At 38.2% G+C, this 19,787-nt stretch overlaps 1 protein-coding gene across 2 annotated transcripts in view; it reads right to left on the reverse strand.

Annotated features, from left to right (window-relative positions):
* The window catches only part of Thsd7b (thrombospondin type 1 domain containing 7B), an 848,740-nt gene that overhangs the window by 557,766 nt on the left and 271,187 nt on the right, over positions 1-19,787 (reverse strand). The gene's annotated exons all lie outside the window — the stretch shown is intronic.

Here is a 19,787-nt window from a genome sequence, read left to right on the forward strand (position 1 = left end):
TATGAATTTTTTCATATTTGGAAGGCTCATATCAGAATTTATTTGAATTTTGGGACTTAATGAAATAAACAATAGATTTCATTGCAATGGGACAATTTTGAGTTTACTTATAGTAATGACCTAGGAACTGTTTTCTGGAATTGGGTTAAAAATGGAACTGTTTAAATGAAGAAATTTATTGTTTCTACCTAGACTAAAGATGCAATTTTGTGTATGCATATATGCTTTATTAACTGGTAATTCATGAATTGTACTGTGTTAAAAATGCAATTGTTTTGTGGAACTGTTTATGTAAAAATGGAATTACTTATGGAACTGGTTTTGTGTTACAAATGGAACTCTTTAAACGGAAAAGTTTGGGTTTCCTAACTAGGCTTGAGATTTTATTTAAAAAAATTATAAAGAAAAGGGAGAAATAATATTCCTTAGTCTACTTAATTTAAAAAACATTTTCTTGTTTGAGTGGACTAATGTCATGTTTTGTCAGTAAGAAATGCAAATGGGGTATACTAAGAGACAACTTTTAAAGTGTAAAGAGTTTTATTAAGAAATTGCTTTTGGATGTTTTGCTAAAAGTTTTCAAAGTGTTAATGGTTATATTGAAAATATTGCTTTTCAATATGGGTTTGTAGGAATTGTGAAAGTTTGGGTTTTTGTCTAACTAGGTTTGAAATTGTTTTAAAAATCATAAAGAAAAGGAGGAGTCATGAGTGAATTAAGGCTGAATGTATGTTTGCAAAAATTATGTTTAACCTGTTGATATTTATGCACCCTGGTTTTGTGGAGTTAAGGAAATATTTAAGTTTGATGTGAATACATCAGAAGTTTTCCTATGTTCTGTTAGCAAGAAATTCAAATGGTTCTATTAACTATATATAGCACCATTTATGTTAATTCAAATAGTTCTGTAAAGTATTTGCTTTGAGTTGTAAGATAGGAAGAATTGTGGCTATGTATAGCCATATTTATATCAACCTGTTAATGGTAATGATGAAGCTAATGGATTCTTTAAGTTTGTGATTGCATTAAGTTTTTTGTTTACAAAGGGCTTGAGGCAGTTAAGACTGCTGTAGTCACCTTGGACCTAATTCAAAAGAGAAATGCCATCTTTATCATCCTCTACTCCCATACTGGGAGGTTTAACAGCTATGGAGATTGTTGTGAACTCTTAATAATAAGTTATTTTTTATACATTAAGATAGCGGGACCTGTGGGAGCCCATTTTCAGGTTCCTCGTGGATTTACCCAGCAGGTTCTCATAGAGGATGATTAGGGCCACGGGCCTGAGTGTGGTATCTGAAATGGTCTGCACTTGGCTGTGCTGGGGGAGGAGGTCTTTTGCTCCACCCCTTGGCATCTCTATAAATACCCTGGGGCAGAGACAGTCAGGGCCCCTTGGAAAATGTTCCAGGCTCTCTTGAGGCTATCCTTTATTTTCTATCTGTTTATCTCCACAATCTATCCTTCTATCTAATATTTCCTGCTGCTCGCATTCAAGAAAACTCTAGGGAACTGTGGGGTTGGTGGGTAAATGCCCCACAATTACTAAGTGATTTTCCATTCATTTTACCTACCAACCACAGATTCCATTCACTTCCCTCCTCCAGCGCCACACCCCCAGCCTTCCCTTCCAATCCCCCCATTCCCACTTCCTCCACAAGTTTTAATACACATTTGAATTCCTACCAAATTTGAGTCCTTGTGCTAAAGTTCATGAGCAAACAAATGAAAAATGCATTTTGCATATTTGTTCTCCTGTTATTCAAGGAGATAGTTTGTCATTCTAAAAATGTTTAACCTCAATTTTGTAACATAAAACCATGTTTTAATAATTTTACTATTAGGGCCATGTCCCATGAATACAAGTAAAATTCCAGCTTCAGATCTTTCCCCAGCTACAAACTCACAGACAATGAGCCATGCTAAAAAAAAAAGGGGGGGGGGGAGAGACCCACCAATGTCTACTGAGGAAGGATGCCACAAAATACAAGATACACATGAACAGGTTACACAGGTGCTATCCCAGGGGGACGAGGCCCAATGTTATAACAGCAGATTCAGAGTAATCAATGGATCCATCTGTCACTTCATGACCAAGAAACTGATTCTGCATGTGGCATTCATCTTCTGTTTTAGATTCTCGGTGCCACTGCAGACACAGCATATGCTGTGTTAGGGTTTTACCTCAGGATATGACAAGATGCACTTTATTGACCTCACTTCAGTGAATTATAGCTAGGTAAGAACTGATTCCAATATTAGAACACAATATTATCCACTCTGTGTACCCTGCTAGGAGCACTACAGGAATATGACCTTCTGTAAGAACATATGACAAATATGATTGGCTTACATATACAGTCTATCACTATAACAATACATATATACATACACAATGTATGTGCACACATACATACACACACTGAGAGGGGTGACATGTATCCTAGGTATATTTAAGTCATTATGTAGCTGAAAGATGATTTTGAACTTCTTTTCCTTCTGTCCCTTCTGTTCCATCTCTCAAATGCTGGAATTACAGACACACACTACCATACCTGGTTTATACAGGGCTGGGGATGAAGGCTAAGACTTTGTGGATGTTAGACAAGCACCCTACCGACTGAGCCATATACCTACCCTTCATTATATTAATATTATATAATATTATATCAAAACTTGCATAAGTCTAAACCAGTTGTTTCTTGTGTACATACTCATTTTCAATTATATTTTATTCTATTACATATAAATATATGCTGTAACTTGTGTAATATTTTTTTTTTTTTCCATCACAGGCAATTTATTTTGTTCTATTCATTCACAGTTAATACAGTAAATACTTGGAAACATTTCCATATAATGTTTGACACAGAAATCATCAAATAGAAGTATACAATGTTGACAGGAGGCAGTACATTTATAATTTATAACCCCAAATGTATTTATAAATTAGAAATGGAAAGATCTACAAATGAAATTATGAAGGTTCACCAAAGTCATTTAATCTGTCAGTTTCTCATTCATTTTTATGTCTTAATAATATTATATTGTATGAATAAGCCACATTTTATTTCTCTCCAGTATTTGATAGCTATTTGAGTTGTTTTAACTTTTTTACTATTAGCAACACACTGCTGTAAACCTTCATGTACATGTTTCATAGGTGCACATTTTCAGTAGTTTGAGGATATATTCCTAAGGGTAGAATTGTTGAGTAACAGAGTAACAATGTTTTGCATTTTGACCAACCACCAAACTGTTTTTCCAAAGTGGCACACCATTTTACAATCTCACCAAATCCTTGTTTTTAAGGCTCTGATTTTTGTACAAAAGCATTCAATCATTCTGTCAGACCAAACAGGAAAAGTAAGCTATAGTTCAGAGCTGTTCTATTCCATTTACTATGCAAAGCCATTTTTGGCGTTTGCAACTCTCAGCCCTTTTGAGTATTCTTGCAGTGTTCACCTTTTCCTCCACCACTTTTTTTTTTCTTCTTTTTTTTTTCTGGTTTATTTCTATCTATTACAAATGTATAAAAAATCCTCCATCAACGCTGCTGATAGCAGCAGAACCTTGAAAAATATACCTTTGGTTTGCCTCAGAAAAGGAACACATATTGCACTGTAAAGTTTATAAATTTGGCGCAAAACATTGTGATAATGTTACAATACCAATTTTAAGAGTTCATTGACTAATGGGGAGCCGATGGGATACATGCAGAACTGTGAAAGCGATCTCACTTAGCCAGCTGTACACGTAGACTGTAAATCTACATTCAGATCATTTCTGAACTAAGACTATCATCTCAGTTTATCTGTTGAGGTCAACCAGGAAACCCTAGAATATACCTTGATTTTTGCAAAAAACAAAATAGGGGGAGGGGTTTCTTTAGCATTTCAGTTCACGAGTAACAGTATCCTAACAGGCAAAGTGTTCTCTCACTGTCAACATAGAATGAACTGCTGCTGGAGGTCAACTTGGGCTTTAATTTGCATTAGCGCTTACATGCATAGTAGTCCAAGTTGTTGATCTCATGACTTTAAAAAGTAACTCTAAAAAAGTAAAATGGCCCTTCTTGGAAGACTAAAGAAAGACATCCAGCCACAGTTGTAAAAAGTCTCATCAAAACAATATACCCTTTTATGAATTACACCTCAATTAAAAAAAAAAAAGTAGCCCCAAATAAGAAGCAGCTCTGAAAAAGAAAATATAACTTAAGATATTTGAAAAAAACAAGGTGAATACAGGTTCAAAAATAATTAAGATACATTTTCTTAAGGCTACCTAGAATTAGGCTTTAAAGAATTCTACCATTTCAAGTTTACCACTAGTTACTAGATACCTATTTACAAACAAGATGTTCAGCCCTACAGAAAGCACTAGAAGGGAAAATTCAACCCAAAGAAGCTAAACACATCCATGAAAAATCAAGCAATAGATAATCCCACACCAACATACACCACAGAAGGACAACACAACACAACCACAAAAAATAACAGGAATTAACAATCACTGGTCATTAATATCCATCAATATCAATAGTCTCAACTCACCTATACCTGGCGATCTCTGAGCAGGCTTCAGATTTTGACAGTTGATGAAAGATACGACAAGCATTAATGTGTGGGTGAAAAGCTTGGTGAAATTCTGAGTGAAGTTTTAGTTAAAGTTGGTTGAACTTGGGATTGACTGGGAGGCCAAAGATTTAAAAAGCAGAAGATTCTCTCAAGACACAAGTTGTGTGATAATAGTGTGTTTTGTGTGTGTGAATGAGATTTTGTAAATGTTGAATTCTAGGCTTCGACAATCATTGTCAGTGCAGATCAAGCTGTAAGTATTTATGTTTTAAAACTTAAATTATAAAGCTAGTTATGTCTTTCTAACAACTAGCTTTAATGTTTATGAGCATATTTTACCTACATTACCTTTTCAGGATGTTGAGAAAGATGTAGCACAAGCACAGGCTGGAGGCTGGGGGCTAGATGGTTTTGAGGAAGAGGTCTTGGTGGACTCTTTCATAGAGCAAAGGGAAGCAATGCCTTCTGGGAAATGAGCTAAGTTTTAATCTAGTCTTTAAGATTAGAAGTCAAAAACAAAAATATTAAGGAAACGAAAACCTAATTGATCTTTGAAGTATTGTTATGTGGAATTAAGTGGGACTTTTGAGGCCTTTCTTCCAGAAAACAAGGACTTGGTTGTCAGGCCTATATTAGGCCTAAACCTTGGTGCCATGTAGTTGTACTTAAATCATTTCAATGGAAAGTGTCTTAGTGATTGGAACTTCTAGTGCAGTTTGGAGTTCTTCCATTTGAAAAATGTGATATTTGCATGGGATTGTTTGAATCTTGTTTTCTAGTCCCTCCCCATCACCACCCTCATAGTCTGAAGGTAGATTTTTCTCTTGATAAAGGAACAAAAAAAGTGTAATATTTAATAATCATATTATACAATACATTAATGTATACATTTGTGGTTTTATGCACACATTCATATCTTACTATTTAAAACTATTAACTTCTCAGCATATTTCTTTAGGACATCTCAGTTGCTATTCTTATTATACACCACCTCAGTGACCCAAAATTTCCTCATTCACCTCTCTGCCCCCATCCCAACACCAAATATATTAAGGAACCCTGTTTTGTTTCTATTTCCTTCTATAAAATGGGTGATTAATTCCCTTAGTTAAAATAATGTGCTTCTGAATACAAACAAGAGACTACTGATACCCAACATTAAAGAAATCTGATTTCTTTATTCATACAGAGACCACATGAAAAATAATGAACCATGGAAAGATATTTCCGAACCATCTGTCAAAGATTAATTTATATCCATTGTCATTTTAAGAGTGAACAGCACTCTGTGATAGTACTCCAAAAATCAATACTTACTTCACGGTTTCAATATGGAAATTTAATGTTGACTATAACATACTACTCCCTGGGTGCCAACTTACTGTAATACACGATGAGAACTTCTAATTCCCCTTGTGATTTCAGAGAATTAGTCTGAGCACCTCATAATTCGTATCCTGATGAAATACATTATCAGCCTACACACTTTGGAGTAATTGAAGCTCACACTTCCTAATCTACTGCAAGGATTACTTGAGGTTTTAGTTTGCTCTGCTCAAGATGGATGGAATTTGCAATAGTCTTTCTACTTTTTTTCTGGCTGACCACATAGATGGCAGGTGCTCAATCTACTAGATCCCAGAAATAAACAGTCATGCCTCCTGGACTTTTGAATGATGGGAAGAGACGCATGAACTGAGAGCTGGTCTGGGTGAGTGGCTAACGCCCAGCTCATGACTGCTTTTCCACTGGAACACATTTGTAAACACTGCCCAGCTGTGAGGACAGCTCTCACTGAGGAGAAGCTCTGGGGTGCCACAGACCACATCTCATCTTTGAACTGCTTCTTTGTTCAGGCAATTTAGATAAGGAATGGGAAAGGACCATTGCTCTAGAAGCAGCCAAACCCTGTGCTCCACTATGAGGTCGATGGAGACATATGTGAGCATTCTGTCTGAGGTCAGGAAGCCTGGTCCAAGCACACAGCAGAGAAGAACTGAGTCCCAACAACAGTTTTTAATCCAACCTCAGAAAATCAATGCCTGCCTTGTCCAGCTGGCATCAAGAGGACAGGAACTCAATGCAGAGGGCGGGGTCTACTCACTGTGGCTCAAACTAGTCTTCAATGTTTAGGCCCCTTTTCTTCCAAATAGTTAAAGCAAAGGGTTGGGGGGAACAAAGACTATAAGCTGGAGAAGGGAGTCACAGACTGCTTTTAGAGCTGGGTAGCCTAGGCTTCTTCAATGTTGATTTTGCCATTCAGTACCTGTGACCTTGAAAAAAACTTTTCACCTTCTCATCCTGTTCCTGAGACTATATTGGAGGTAAGGAAGCTCTCCACAGTGCCTGGCACACATTAGCTCTGATGAGTGCCAGGTCTGCATGAGAGGCGTTTTCTGTTGCCAGAGTCTTTTTCTTTTAAGATAGATATTTTTAATTTTTGAATATGTATGTGTGTCTGCATGGGTTTATGTTTATCACATGCCTGCAGTTGCCTGTGGAGGCCAGAAGAGGGCATTGAATTTTCTGTAGCTGGACTTAGAGGTGGTTTTGAGCTGCCTTTGTGGGTGATGGGAATCAAATCTTAGCCCAAGCAAAGCAGAATATGCTCATAGATACTGAGCTGTCTCCCCAGTCCCATTATCAAATTCTTGATCTGCACATTTCTCAGATTTGGTAGTTTTCACATTTAGAACCAGATCCTTCTGTGTTGTGATGAACTATTGTGGAATATTATTTTAAGGTATGTTACTTTTGCTTATGTTGCAAACAACAACTGCTAAGAGACATGGGCTTGAATGAGGGACTCTTGTTGAAATAAATGAGCCTTAATTTTTAAAAAGTCAAAAAATATATTTGTCAAATGGAAATAAAAAATGCTTTGGAGTTTTGTTCCCACAGGAGATGAGAGGCTGTGGATTCCTTCAGGGTTAATATGAATCAGGTTTGATCAGGCAAGACCTCCTGAAAGTTGACAGGTGATATCTATCAGCAAAAGTTGCTGCTGGTCTTCCCAGGAGTTGGTCATTATCTCAAAAATTTCTCTCTGGGACCCTAAAGATACTTTATCTACAGATAGCAGGAAGAAGTATGGAGAAAACTATACCCACAATTTCCAAGAGCTGGGGGGTGTGGGTGGTTTTTGGTTATTTGGTGGGTTATGGATATTTGTTACCATTTAGGGCAATGTAGAATATTGACACAAATTTAAAGTTATTTTTGTTACACTGTATATATATTTCTACTCTTGTTTAAAGGATTTTTGTATATTGATAAAAATTTAAGGTTATTTTTGTTACAACGTATTGCATGTATGTTTCTATTTTTTTGTTTGAGGTATTGTATCTATGCAGTTCATTTGGAGTGTAAGGTAAAGTTCTAGTTTTTGAAAGCTATGATTACATAGTTTACTATGTAGGATAATCAGGAAACATAGGTTAGTGGTTAGTTATTTATAACAATCAAAATTGTAGATATGTTAGGGATGCTTTCCAGATCATATAAAACTATATTTTAGCAGATGGTCTTCAAACCTTTCAAAGACCTACAGAACATGTCATTTAAAATGTTTTGTTAATTTAAGGTTTTTCATGACAATGAGACACATGTGCTCCTGGCAGCACATTTACTTCAGAGAAGATGATGGGCATTGAAGAAACTCCTTATGGAGGTTTCTTTCATTGTTGCAAGTTTAGCTCCAATGGTTAGGCAAAAAAAACTGCTCTTGCCTTTGACTGCTGGCAATGTGCTGTGCAGACTGGACATGCAGGACACACAGGAAAACGACTGTTGAACTTTGCCAAAACAAGGCAAGACAGTCCCTCAAAATTCCTGCTTCACAGAAGAGTCCGTTAGACATTCTGCAGGACACAGAGGAAAGTGATTGACAAGCTTTGCCAAAACAAGGCAGGATAGTCCAAAATTCTTGCTTCATAGAAAAGTCTGTCAGATACTCTAGGCCTGTAGGCTGAAGATGGATGCCCCAATGTTGTAGAGGAACTTTGGGTGACTCTCCAGGCAGCCAAATGTCTCTGTTGTTAGATAATATTACATCTTTCTGAGTATTTCATGGAGTTGAAGACTAGATAGTTATAGTTGCAGTTTTTCTTAGTTATGATCGTAAATTAGGTATGAAACTTTAGATTCACTAAGAGAATAGATAATGAATTATTTTCTTTGAATAGGGGGAAAGGTTGTGGAATATTTTTTAAGGTGTGTTACTTTTGTTTATGTTGCATTTGTTTAACTCTGTCAAGCTGTGTTACTGTGCCTATGTAAAACACCTGATGGTTTAATAAAGAGCTGGCCAATAGCAAGGCAGGAGAAAGGATAGGTGGGGCTGGCAGGCAGAGAAAAAACATAAAAGGAGAAAACTGGGAGAAAGAAGGAAGATGTAGGAGCCAGAAAAGGAGGAGGCCTCCAGGGGCTAGCCACCCAGCTACACAGCAAGCCACAGAGTAAGAGTAAAATTTACAGAAGTAAGAGAATGGTAAAAGCCCAGAGGCAAAAGGAAGATGGGATAATTTAAGAAAAGCTGGCTAGAAACTAAGCCAAACTATGGCTGGGCGTTCATAAGTAATAATAAGCCTCCATGTGTGATTTATTTGGAAGCTGGGTGGCAAGCCCCCCAAAAAGAGCAAAAACCTCCAACAACAATGAACTGTTCCCTATACCATTTTTTTTTCATCATCCTGGACCTCAAAACATTGACTGGCAGTGGCACCAGCCTTTGTTGACAGTTACAACAATTCAAGATCTCTGGGTATCTAGACAGTTATTTCACAGTGTGGAGACACCTTTTCATCACTTTGAATAATGAATACTTTTATTCACCAACCTTACAAAGTAACATGAGAAATTGTTCCCATGCATTTTCAAATATCCATGGAGGAGCAAAATCACTCCAGTTCAGGACTGCTGATGAACTTTGTATCATCTATTCCTGACAAAAAATGCCTGGGAGTTGGGAGACTTCCTCCTTCCACCCAAAAGCCATATGACCTGTGGGGATCTCAGTAACCATAAAGAGACTCAGGGCGTTGAGCCAAGAGTTTGAACCCCAGGCTGGTGCTCCTTATCCTGTAAATGTGTACTGTATAGAAGAGAAAAACCACTGGCCTTAATTCGGCACTTTTAGCTTAACTTCTACCTGCCTGAAGTGAAAATGGTACATTTATGATCACCATCAATCTTTTTTTCATGATAAAATATATTTTTAATGTTGATATCCTGTGCATGTACATGTGTATGTATATATGGGCATATGTGTGTATGTATTTGGGCACATGTGTCAGGGCCCACATGTTGAAGTCAAAGGATAAATTGCACGTGTTCGTTCTCTCCCCCCACCATGCTCATACTGAGAATCACACTCTGGTTAGCGGGCTTGTCAACCTATCTCCCTGGCTATCTCCCATTTTTATTAACCTTCAAATAAACAAGTTTTCAGAAGCATTTTTTCTCCATATATTTTAACACTATTTAAATTAAAATAAGGTCCAATTACTTCCCTTCCTCCAGAAATAGCTTTTAGCCCTCAGAATCAGACAGTCCAGATCTGAACTACAGCCTCTCCACTTCCCAGCTGGGTGACCCTGTGTGCAAAGCTGAATGTCAAGCCTTACATCCTACAGAAAAGCAAACTAGATTTTGTGAACTTCACAGTAGTGTTAACAGCTTGTTCCTTGTTGCAGCTGCTCAGAAGAGCAGGGGTGACAGCGTGCACTGCCACTATGGAGTGCAGTCTGCCTCCATTGCCTTTCCCAGCAGGGCCTTGGCTACAGGCAGTGGGGTTCTTTCTCCTCCATTAAATGTGCCCTGACTATCCACATGCTTAAAAGGATTAAGCTCACCTTCCCCACAGAAACACATGCTAAAGCTAATCCAACTTCCCAACAAATTTAGTACAAATTAAATATAGCTCAATGGTTCCATCTTGTCTAAAAGACCATAGGACCTTGGAAATAGGCCCATTGAACATGCTTGCTCATGACTGGGACAGCAGCAGCTCTTTTCTGCTGGAGCTAAAGTCGTCAGCATCAGAGTTATCCTGAGGGGAGGCAAAGACCTTGAGTGCATCACAGACACAATGATGCTTTTCCATCTGGGGCTGGGCATGACCCTTTGGCTTTCAACCCCTTCTCTCTCGTGATTCTGCAGAAGAGGGTTTGAATAAGATACTTAAAGTTTTCATGGTCCAAATATCAAATATTTCACATTCTATCCACACTTAGAAATCCAAAAACCTTCTAATGTTCATGTGAAAGAGCATATTAAAGGATAGTCAGCCCTTTAATTTGCTAAATGTTAACTCTATTCCCATCCTGGCTTCATAATACAAAGTGAAGTGAATACCTCTGAGTTAGACCGAGTCTATCCCATATAAAGATGTTAAAATAATAATAGTGGCCCAATTGACTTACATAGTTAATAAGATGAAAATCATAACTCATGAATAAGTTAAGCTGGGATTACTGTTCTCATAAATTAATATCATCCCCACTATTTCCGTTTATCTAGCATTCTCCCTAATTTATTTTAATGTCCTCTAGATGACTTTCTTCCCTTTCTACAAAATATGCAGGTAATATAATCAGGAGTGTTTATACCACCTTGTCAAAGACATGCGAAAAAAATTCTCAAGATACATCTTGTTAGTGTAGAAAGTACCTTATCTGGACAAATGTACCCCACACCAACTTCAAAGACAAAGAGAGAAGAATAAAAGAAGTCTAAAACATGATTCTGCCCCCAGGTTAAGACCTGCTGGGAAGTATATTAAGACTTCGTCTTAGAATTGGAGTTTTGAAAAATGAGAAGGAAAAAAAAAACAGAATGTATTAACATGGAAAACGTAATTGGATTCAATAATGAGCTGTTCTCTTAAAATAAAAATGTCTTTCACAAAATTCCACATGTGTTTGTGTTTGTGTGTGTGTGTGTGCACTCACACACATGCACATGCATGAACACACACTATAAATATGATTTTTATTTCCATATGACACTTCATTAGTTTAGGTATAAAAATATAACATCTATTTAGGCTTTTTTCATTATATATATGTATATGTGTGTGTGTGTGTGTGTGTGTGTGTGTGTGTGTGTGTGTGTGAATGAATAACATTCAGAACTGAAATTTACTGACCTATATAAAATATTGAGCTCAGCATTAAACAGTACATATGGCACTATTTTCAGCATCTACATATATATGCTCATTTCAACATTAAGTAACTGCTATGTTGAAACTAAGGTATCAGATTTATATCACAAATACCAACAGATCTTATGGTGCCATCTTTGCCTTCAAATTGCTTAGAATACTGCATGAAAAGAATTAGCTATGAAAAAATAATATTAACATAAAGAAATATGAAGTAGCCATGCCAATCAACGCCCAAAGACTTTAGAGTTTCTGAGTAGGTATAACAAGGGGGACAGCTTATTATAAGCACACTGTCTTTCCAGTGAGCAAGGAAACAGTGGATAGAATTGATCACACTTTGAAAAGAGAGGAGTTAAATGAATTTGTACCAACCCATCTTGATCTTCCAACAAGATGTGAGACAAGAAGATAGAGGTAGGTCATCTCGGCCACCATGAAGACTGACCAAAATATCTGGAGCCAAGAGTTACAGTTCCTTTCCACCTGCTCCCCAGTGTTATGCTGTGCAAATATTCAAGTGCCCTTGCATCTAGGAAGCAGATGCCCCATTCTTGTTTCTACAATAATGATCTTCAACTGTCTAAATCCCTCTGAGAAAAGAACACACAAAGCATGCCAGTTTAATACTGTCAGAATAATGTACTTCTCCTGGCACATACAGCAAAGGAGTTATTTGAAAACCTATCTTAAGCAAAAGCCTACTTGTGACAGGTATGTCTTTTTATGTTTCTGGAAGTCACATTTAGAAGTCATAATATTTCCTCAAGTATACACAAATGAATCACTGCTCTTTGGCAACAGCTACGGCGATAATGCATTGACTATTTTTCCAGACAGATCCTCATAAGTGTGATAGTGTAATGAAGGAAAAAAGTGAATATATCTAAGGAAAATTTGCAAATATTATGCCTGCCATGTTAGTGACATAGAATAAAGATGCAATAGAATAATAATAATATATGGTGATATGCCATCATCAGCTTTGGGGCCCTTTGTATGTGGCCAGTAAGTAGAAAGCACTAGGAAAACTGACTATATTTAAAAGAAATTTTAAAACAGTTTCTATGTAACATCTGGGTAGGAAGAGTGAATATTTCATATGAAATGTTAAAGAATAATTAAAAATTGAACTACTCATGATAATGTCTTTAAAATACTTGTATTGCATGGGGAAAGCTCAGAACCAGCTAATCTACTCTTTTTAAACACCTAGTTATTTGTTTTAAGTGTTTCTACTTCTAATGTACTTGGGAGTACTGCTGAGGTAGCTGGTAGTACATCACCAACTTCCTGCTGCAGCAATTCTAAGGTCAAAGCTATTTCTTTTGGATTTGATGCACTTTAGACATGATTTATGAATTAATTTTAAGGAAAATGTATAAGCTATAGGTCCCCCCAAAGTGTTTTATGGCATTATAACAATGAAACGTTATAGTTATGACTAGCTCCTCATCTGTGAGTTTCAAAGTCCTTTTGTGACATAAACTAAGCCCTATAACACATCTCGGAGGCAGGGATCCTGAGCTGCCTCTTACAGACCCCAGTGAACACGAGGAACAAAGGAGGTGGTTCACTTATTCTACTTATTATGAGCCCTAGACTCAAGGTTCTAAAGCTTAGGAGAAAGCAGCATTCACACACACACACACACACACACACACACACACACACACACACTCAAAGTGGGGAGGGAGAGAGGGAGGGGTAGAGGGAGGGAAGGAAAACACAGTCCATGCTGTCTCCTGCTGCAATGCATATAAGAATCTTTTATCTATGGGGAAGAAAATAATATTTTGATATGTTGACATGTTCTTCTTACATTGAACCTCACTGTAATTTGGAAACATACCTCTCTTGGGTGTCTCCTAGTAGCAGAAACAAGTGTCCAAGCAACAACAACCAAAAAGAAATGCATCTAAAAATACAAAAGTTCTTAATGTCAGGAATTTATCACCATTACTTTAGAAACATTCATAAAAAGGTGTTAGTAAATTGGTTCCTAAGAAAATTAGTCAATGTAAAATGATAAAAGAAAAGAAACTCAGGAAATCCCCGCTAGACATGAACATACTATAAAAAATACAGATGGTTTAATAATAGGAAAATAGAGAAGTGTCATTTAAAAGATAAATAATAATAACAAAAGAACCCAAAGTTCGCAACATTTTGAAACCAATTAGCACCAGGTTCAGGATGTACTTGACCCTCTTTTCCTCCGCCATTAGTCCTTTGTCTTTTGTCATCTGTCACAGGTCATTTGCAGAAAAGAAAGATATCCAGTGTCTAAACCTCTTCGTCTGCATCCTTTGAAAAGAACTTCCCAGAAGTTCCATCACCCTGTGGAGTCCACATTGATAGCCTTCAACTTAGGCTAGTGTGTTTACTTATTCTAGGTAATGGTGCTGTGGGAGTGACTATTCGTTTTGGGAAAAAGTTTCAGGAGACTTAGGAACTAGGATGTTCTAGTGATCTGGGAAGTGGCCTAGGTGAGCCCACTAGAGTGTAGATGGGCTACATGGACCAGAGATGAGTGAATACTTCCAGCCACCTAAGGATTAAGCAACTTCCAGAAGAAACTGGTTAGAGAGAAAGAGATTGAGTTCTTTCAAGATTGGCTAGATAAGGTGTCTACAGAGTCATCTAGTTGACATATAGACCTAATGATGAAAAGTTTTTTGTTTGTTTTATGCTACTAACATTTGGAATGTTTAGTATCAAGAAATATCTAATTTGCATAATTTAACTTTAGCAAACACTAGCTACTCCACAAAACAAGGAACTTGGATCAATGGGAAAAGTTAAATTCTGCCTTATGTTTTCTGCTTAAGAAAACATGGTACTTTTTAAATTTATGCCTGATGTAACCACTAAAAATAGATAACAACAACGACAAAACAATTAAACCTTTGGAAAGAGTTGTCTGATGTGGTTCACTCTCAAAGTTGACACACAAGGCTATTGAACAAGAAAGAAATCAGAATTTTAAAAAGACAAACTAGGGTGTGTACTCCGCATATTGTATTATAGATAATATATTGTAGTTTATATATAGATATAGAGAGATATATACATACAATATATACATATTTAGTTTATCTATTAGTCTTAATATGCAATAAAGGTATAACCCAATCATTGAAATTTACATTTTAAAAGTTTTTCAGAAATGTATCATTTACATGGTGGGATGAGCACCTTGAAAATAACATCATTAGTGACTACCCTAATTGTTATTAGAGAGTCTTTGTCCAGTAACTGATGGAAGCAGATGCAGAGATCCACAGCCAAGCACTGGACTAAGCTTCTGGAGTCCTCCTGAAGAAAGGGAGGAGGGATTGTATGAGCCAGGGAGTCAAGGTCATGATGGAGGAACCCACAGAGATAGATGACCTGAGCTAGCGAGAGCTCACTGACTCTGGACAGAAAGTTAGGGAGCCTGCTTGGGACCAACCTAGGCCCTCTGCATGTGTGTGGCAGTTGTGTAGTTTGGTCTGTTTGTAAGGCTCCTAGCAGTGTGAGCAGGACCTATCCCTGGCATCTGGATGGTTTTGGAGAACCAGTTCTCAAATGCTGGATTACCTTGTCCAGTCTTTATACAGGGGGAGGAACTCCCAAGTCCTACCCAACTTGATGTTCCATGCTTTGTTCAAGCCCATAGGAGGCTTCTGAATGGATTCAAGCAGGAGTGGATGAGGAGGGGGGTAGATGGAAGTGGGGTGGGAGAGGGAATGGGAGGAGATGAGGGAGGGAAAACTGTGGTTAGTGTGTAAAATAAATAAAAAATGTTAATTAAATAAAGTTAGGGGAGAAAAAAAGAAAAGAAATGAACACCACTGTTTCCTGAGGCCATACAGACCCCACATAGGGGAATTTTGAAACAAGTCATATGGAAAGCCAATTATATTAACTCTGCAAATACAGTAGAAAGTAGTTAGAGACCCCTGAGAGATGTCAGCTCTTGGGTATCCTGAGAGTGCTTTCCCTCGGAGAACAGATCTGAGGAAGGCACACATGTTAAGTCATCCTGAAGGAACCATGTGATCTCTGCCATAGCAACTAGCCTGGTCTGGCTTGCTGAAGGCCAAGAAACCACAGACAACATAGAGGGTCTTAAATACCGCAGCTGTCTTTAGTTTCAGTTCCTACCACATGTTCCAGCTGATTGGAGGTGAGGTATAAAATCATCGCAGATGTGCTGGATCCAGAAATGATTACCAGACCCCCTTGGTTGACGCACAGACATCTACACAACATTATGTTCACTATGGTTTCCTGAGCCCTTCTGTGACCCTTCACATTCTTTTCTCTTGCACTTTGCCTAGCCTTCTCCTAGACTCAAAGAAAACTGCCGCAGCATCCAGAACTTGGTACAGGCACTACTGAGAGTTCCAAGACATGGTGGACCCTCCACCTCTTCGATTCTGTCTCTTTTGCTTCTGGCCATGTTGTACTTCACCACCATTGAAGCAACAGGGCAGGCTGAAACTTCAAAGCTTCACAAAAAAGAAAAACCAAGAGACTGTCTCTTAACACAAATAGGAATGTCGAAGAAGTCTAAAAGATTCTGGGCAGGAGACAATGAGTATAAAGCCAGAAAATCTCCATGGATGACAGTCACTTCAAAGTACAAGACTGTGAGATAAATACCCCTTTCCTTGACACATACCTCTTGGCTATGGGAATTCATGGATGAAATAAAGTAAACCTGAGTAAGGAAGATATAGTTCAGTAGGCGTTTTTCTAGCAAACCCAAAGTTCTGAGTTCAATACCCAGTACTGAATAAAGGTGTGGTGGCACAGGCCTGTAATTCTAGAAGCTGAAAGGTGGAGGCAAAGGATCAGAAGTTCAAGATTACCTTTAGCTGCATAATGAGTTCAAGACCAGCCTAAGATACATGAGACCCTGTCTCAAAAACAAATTAAAAAATATTAAGACATTTTGCTGTTGATTTTTTTTTTTTTGTCTTGATTCTTAGAGAAGAAGAAGACTGGGAGACCTAACAGAGAACAGGAATGTCTTATGCATTAGTTAGATTTGAAGTGAAACCCTGCCTTCTTATTTCCAATTTCATAGTATATGAGTGGCTTGTACCCAGAAGATGACATGTCACACTTCTCCTAGCTGCAGGCTGCCAGCTAAGATTCCATCACTGCCACAGCCTCCTGCATCTTCCCGAGGAGTTATTGACAGGACTGATAACTACATCTGAGGATGCTGGTCTGTGGGGCTTTCATCAGACTCATTCTTGACTCACCATTTTCCCTGAAGGATGAAATAGTAGAGCTACTGAAAAAGACCGCACGCAAAGGGAGATGGGCTACACAAAAATGCTTTTGTCCTTGACTACCGAGCTCCTCAGAGCCCTTTATGTCTTGATTTAATCTGTTGGCTATAAACATTGCTCTCAGATCCTGCTCTGAACTATAATGGGTGATACTTCCCATATTCCTTCCTCAACAAGGCCTCATCCTGTAAAGGATATTGACAGCTACAATTTATATTCCCATGTCAGATCCTAGAAGGCCGTCATGCTTTCTGCAGCACAGACCCCATTAATTGCCCCAACACTTTACTGGTTCCCACCAATGACTTCTGAAAGGACCCTTCTCTATTCTATTGTTCAAGACTAGCAATTGTAACTGCTTCCAGTAGTTGTCAACTTCTGGAAATGCCACATCACCTGTTCAGCTTCTCAGCTTGTGAAGGTATATATTGATTGTCAACTTGACAGGCTCTGGAGTCACCTTGGAGACAAATCAATGGGCATGTCTTTGAGGGAATGTCTGGATTAGGTTATTTGGCATGGGAAGGCCCAATTTAAATAGCTTGTACTATTGCATGGTGCCAGACTGAATAAAAAAGGAGGAAGCGAGCTGAGCCACAGCATCCATCTCCATCTGCTTCCTGACTGCAGGTGCCATGTGACCAGCCTCTCCACACTCCTGTTGCCATGCCTTCACACCATGACAGACCACACCCTCAAACTGTGAGCTGAAATAAATCCTCCCTTTTCTGGCTGCTTCTGATAGATAGTTTGTCACAACAACAAGAAAAATAACTAACACAGCTGTTCTATCTTCATACACAATTTCCTACCAAATTCCTTGCACTGGGATGCCTGGCATATTCTCATCTATTAACCAAGAGCACATCTTATGATGCCAACTTGATACAGCTTTTTATGTTCCATTATATTTTTTCTACCAGGGACTGGCAAACTGTGGGCATTGGGCCCAAAGCCTGCTTTTGTAAATAATATTCTCAGACTTCAGACATCCTCAATCAGTTAAGCACCGCATTCCCCACAGTTGGTTTGTGCTATAGGGATGGTATTGAGTAATGGCAACAGAAACTTCACAGTTCACAAAGTCAAGGATGCGTCCAGCTGGCTTTTTGCAGGATGTGTTTGCCGACTTCCACACTAAATCAAATAAAGCCCTCAATCCAGACCACCCTGTCCCTTTGACCACTGTAGTGTAGACAGCATTGCCCAAGGGAAACATCGACTGTGAAGCTTAACATTTTCTAGTCATTAGAGTAAAAGGAAACCAGCAAAACCAACTGTAGTAAACTAACTGAAAAAGAATGTCACTGGGTTATCCATGTTAAAAACAATTGAGTGATTTTTGTATTGTTTTCAAATCCCAGTGTGAACTCCACCCTAACAACAAAATCTTATTTAAAATTCTAAACTTTTAGTGTGGATACTATATTTCTATGTGGGTTTTATAAGATTGACTCCCAGAAAGGTAGATTCACACTATTCATCTACCAGAATGAATAAAAGCAAACTGATAAAACTAAATTTTAGAGAAGCAGAGAAACTAGTTTATCGATGCATTAGCAGTGAGGATACAACATGGTGATAACCAATCTGAAGAAGGTGTCTGTTAGAACTAAAATTTCTGTCACTGTAGGATTCAGCAACTTTACCCTTGAGTGTTTATGCCAATTAAATAGAGCATTGGTTTACACACACACACACACACACACACACACACACACACGCCCATGTAAGATCAACCACAAACTGGAAAAACAAAAAAATAAACAAAGTTTTCAGCAAATAAATAGTTAACAGATGATGGTCCAAACACAGCATGGAATTTCACTCAGCAATGAAAAAGAGCCAAATATTGATACATGTGGTCCTGGACACATCACAATCCATCAGGCAGGAAGACGGTTCGGTGAGTAAAGAAAGTCTGAGTTCTGGTCTGAAGCACCCATCTAAAAATCTGAGTGCACCTGAAAACTCAGTGCTGGGAGTAGTGGGGTTCAGTGGGCAGAGACGGGGATCCCTGTAACTTGCTGATCAACCACTATAGCCCATGAGCAAGCTCCAGGCTCCATGGGAGAGATGTGTGCGTGTCTGTGGGTATGCATGTGCCACAGAATACACCAACGAAGGTCCAAGGACAACTGCAGAGGTCAGTTCTTTCCTTCTCCCGTGTGGAACCGGGGATCAAACTTGGGCTGTCATTTAGGGGAAATTCCTTTATCTGCTTTGTCATCTGACTGGTCCACTTTGGGTCATTTCCTACAACTGCACCTGAATCTACAAAATGAAGTTCAATTTTAAGAAACAGACTCCTATAGTCTCTGATAAAAGAACATTATCTAACAGGTGACTAAAATGCAAGTTTTCAAATCTAAGCTAATTAAATCTCAATTAAAAATTAAAGCCCTTTACTCCTTGATGATACCAACAAAATTCCAAGTATCAGAGCCCACCAGAGGCTGCTGGGCAAATCACTGGACAGACAGCTAGAAGCCTTTACCCAAATGGCTAAAAATGTAGCTAAATTTGAGTCATTGGGATGATGGCTTCACAAAACTACTTCCAGAAAGCCCACTTCTGCAACAACACACATTGCTATTCTAATAATGTTGTAATTCCAAAAAAGGTAATGAAGCCTCTGGGGGATTAAGAACTAACCAGTTGTGACAAACTGTTTACAGAAATGCATTGTTCTCTCTAGACTGCTAACATGCAGCTGTCTCCAGGTAAAGATACACATGTCTCCCTCAAATTCTCTTC

Source organism: Peromyscus leucopus, chromosome 15 (assembly GCF_004664715.2).
Source record: "Peromyscus leucopus breed LL Stock chromosome 15, UCI_PerLeu_2.1, whole genome shotgun sequence".
NCBI lineage: Eukaryota > Metazoa > Chordata > Mammalia > Rodentia > Cricetidae > Peromyscus > Peromyscus leucopus.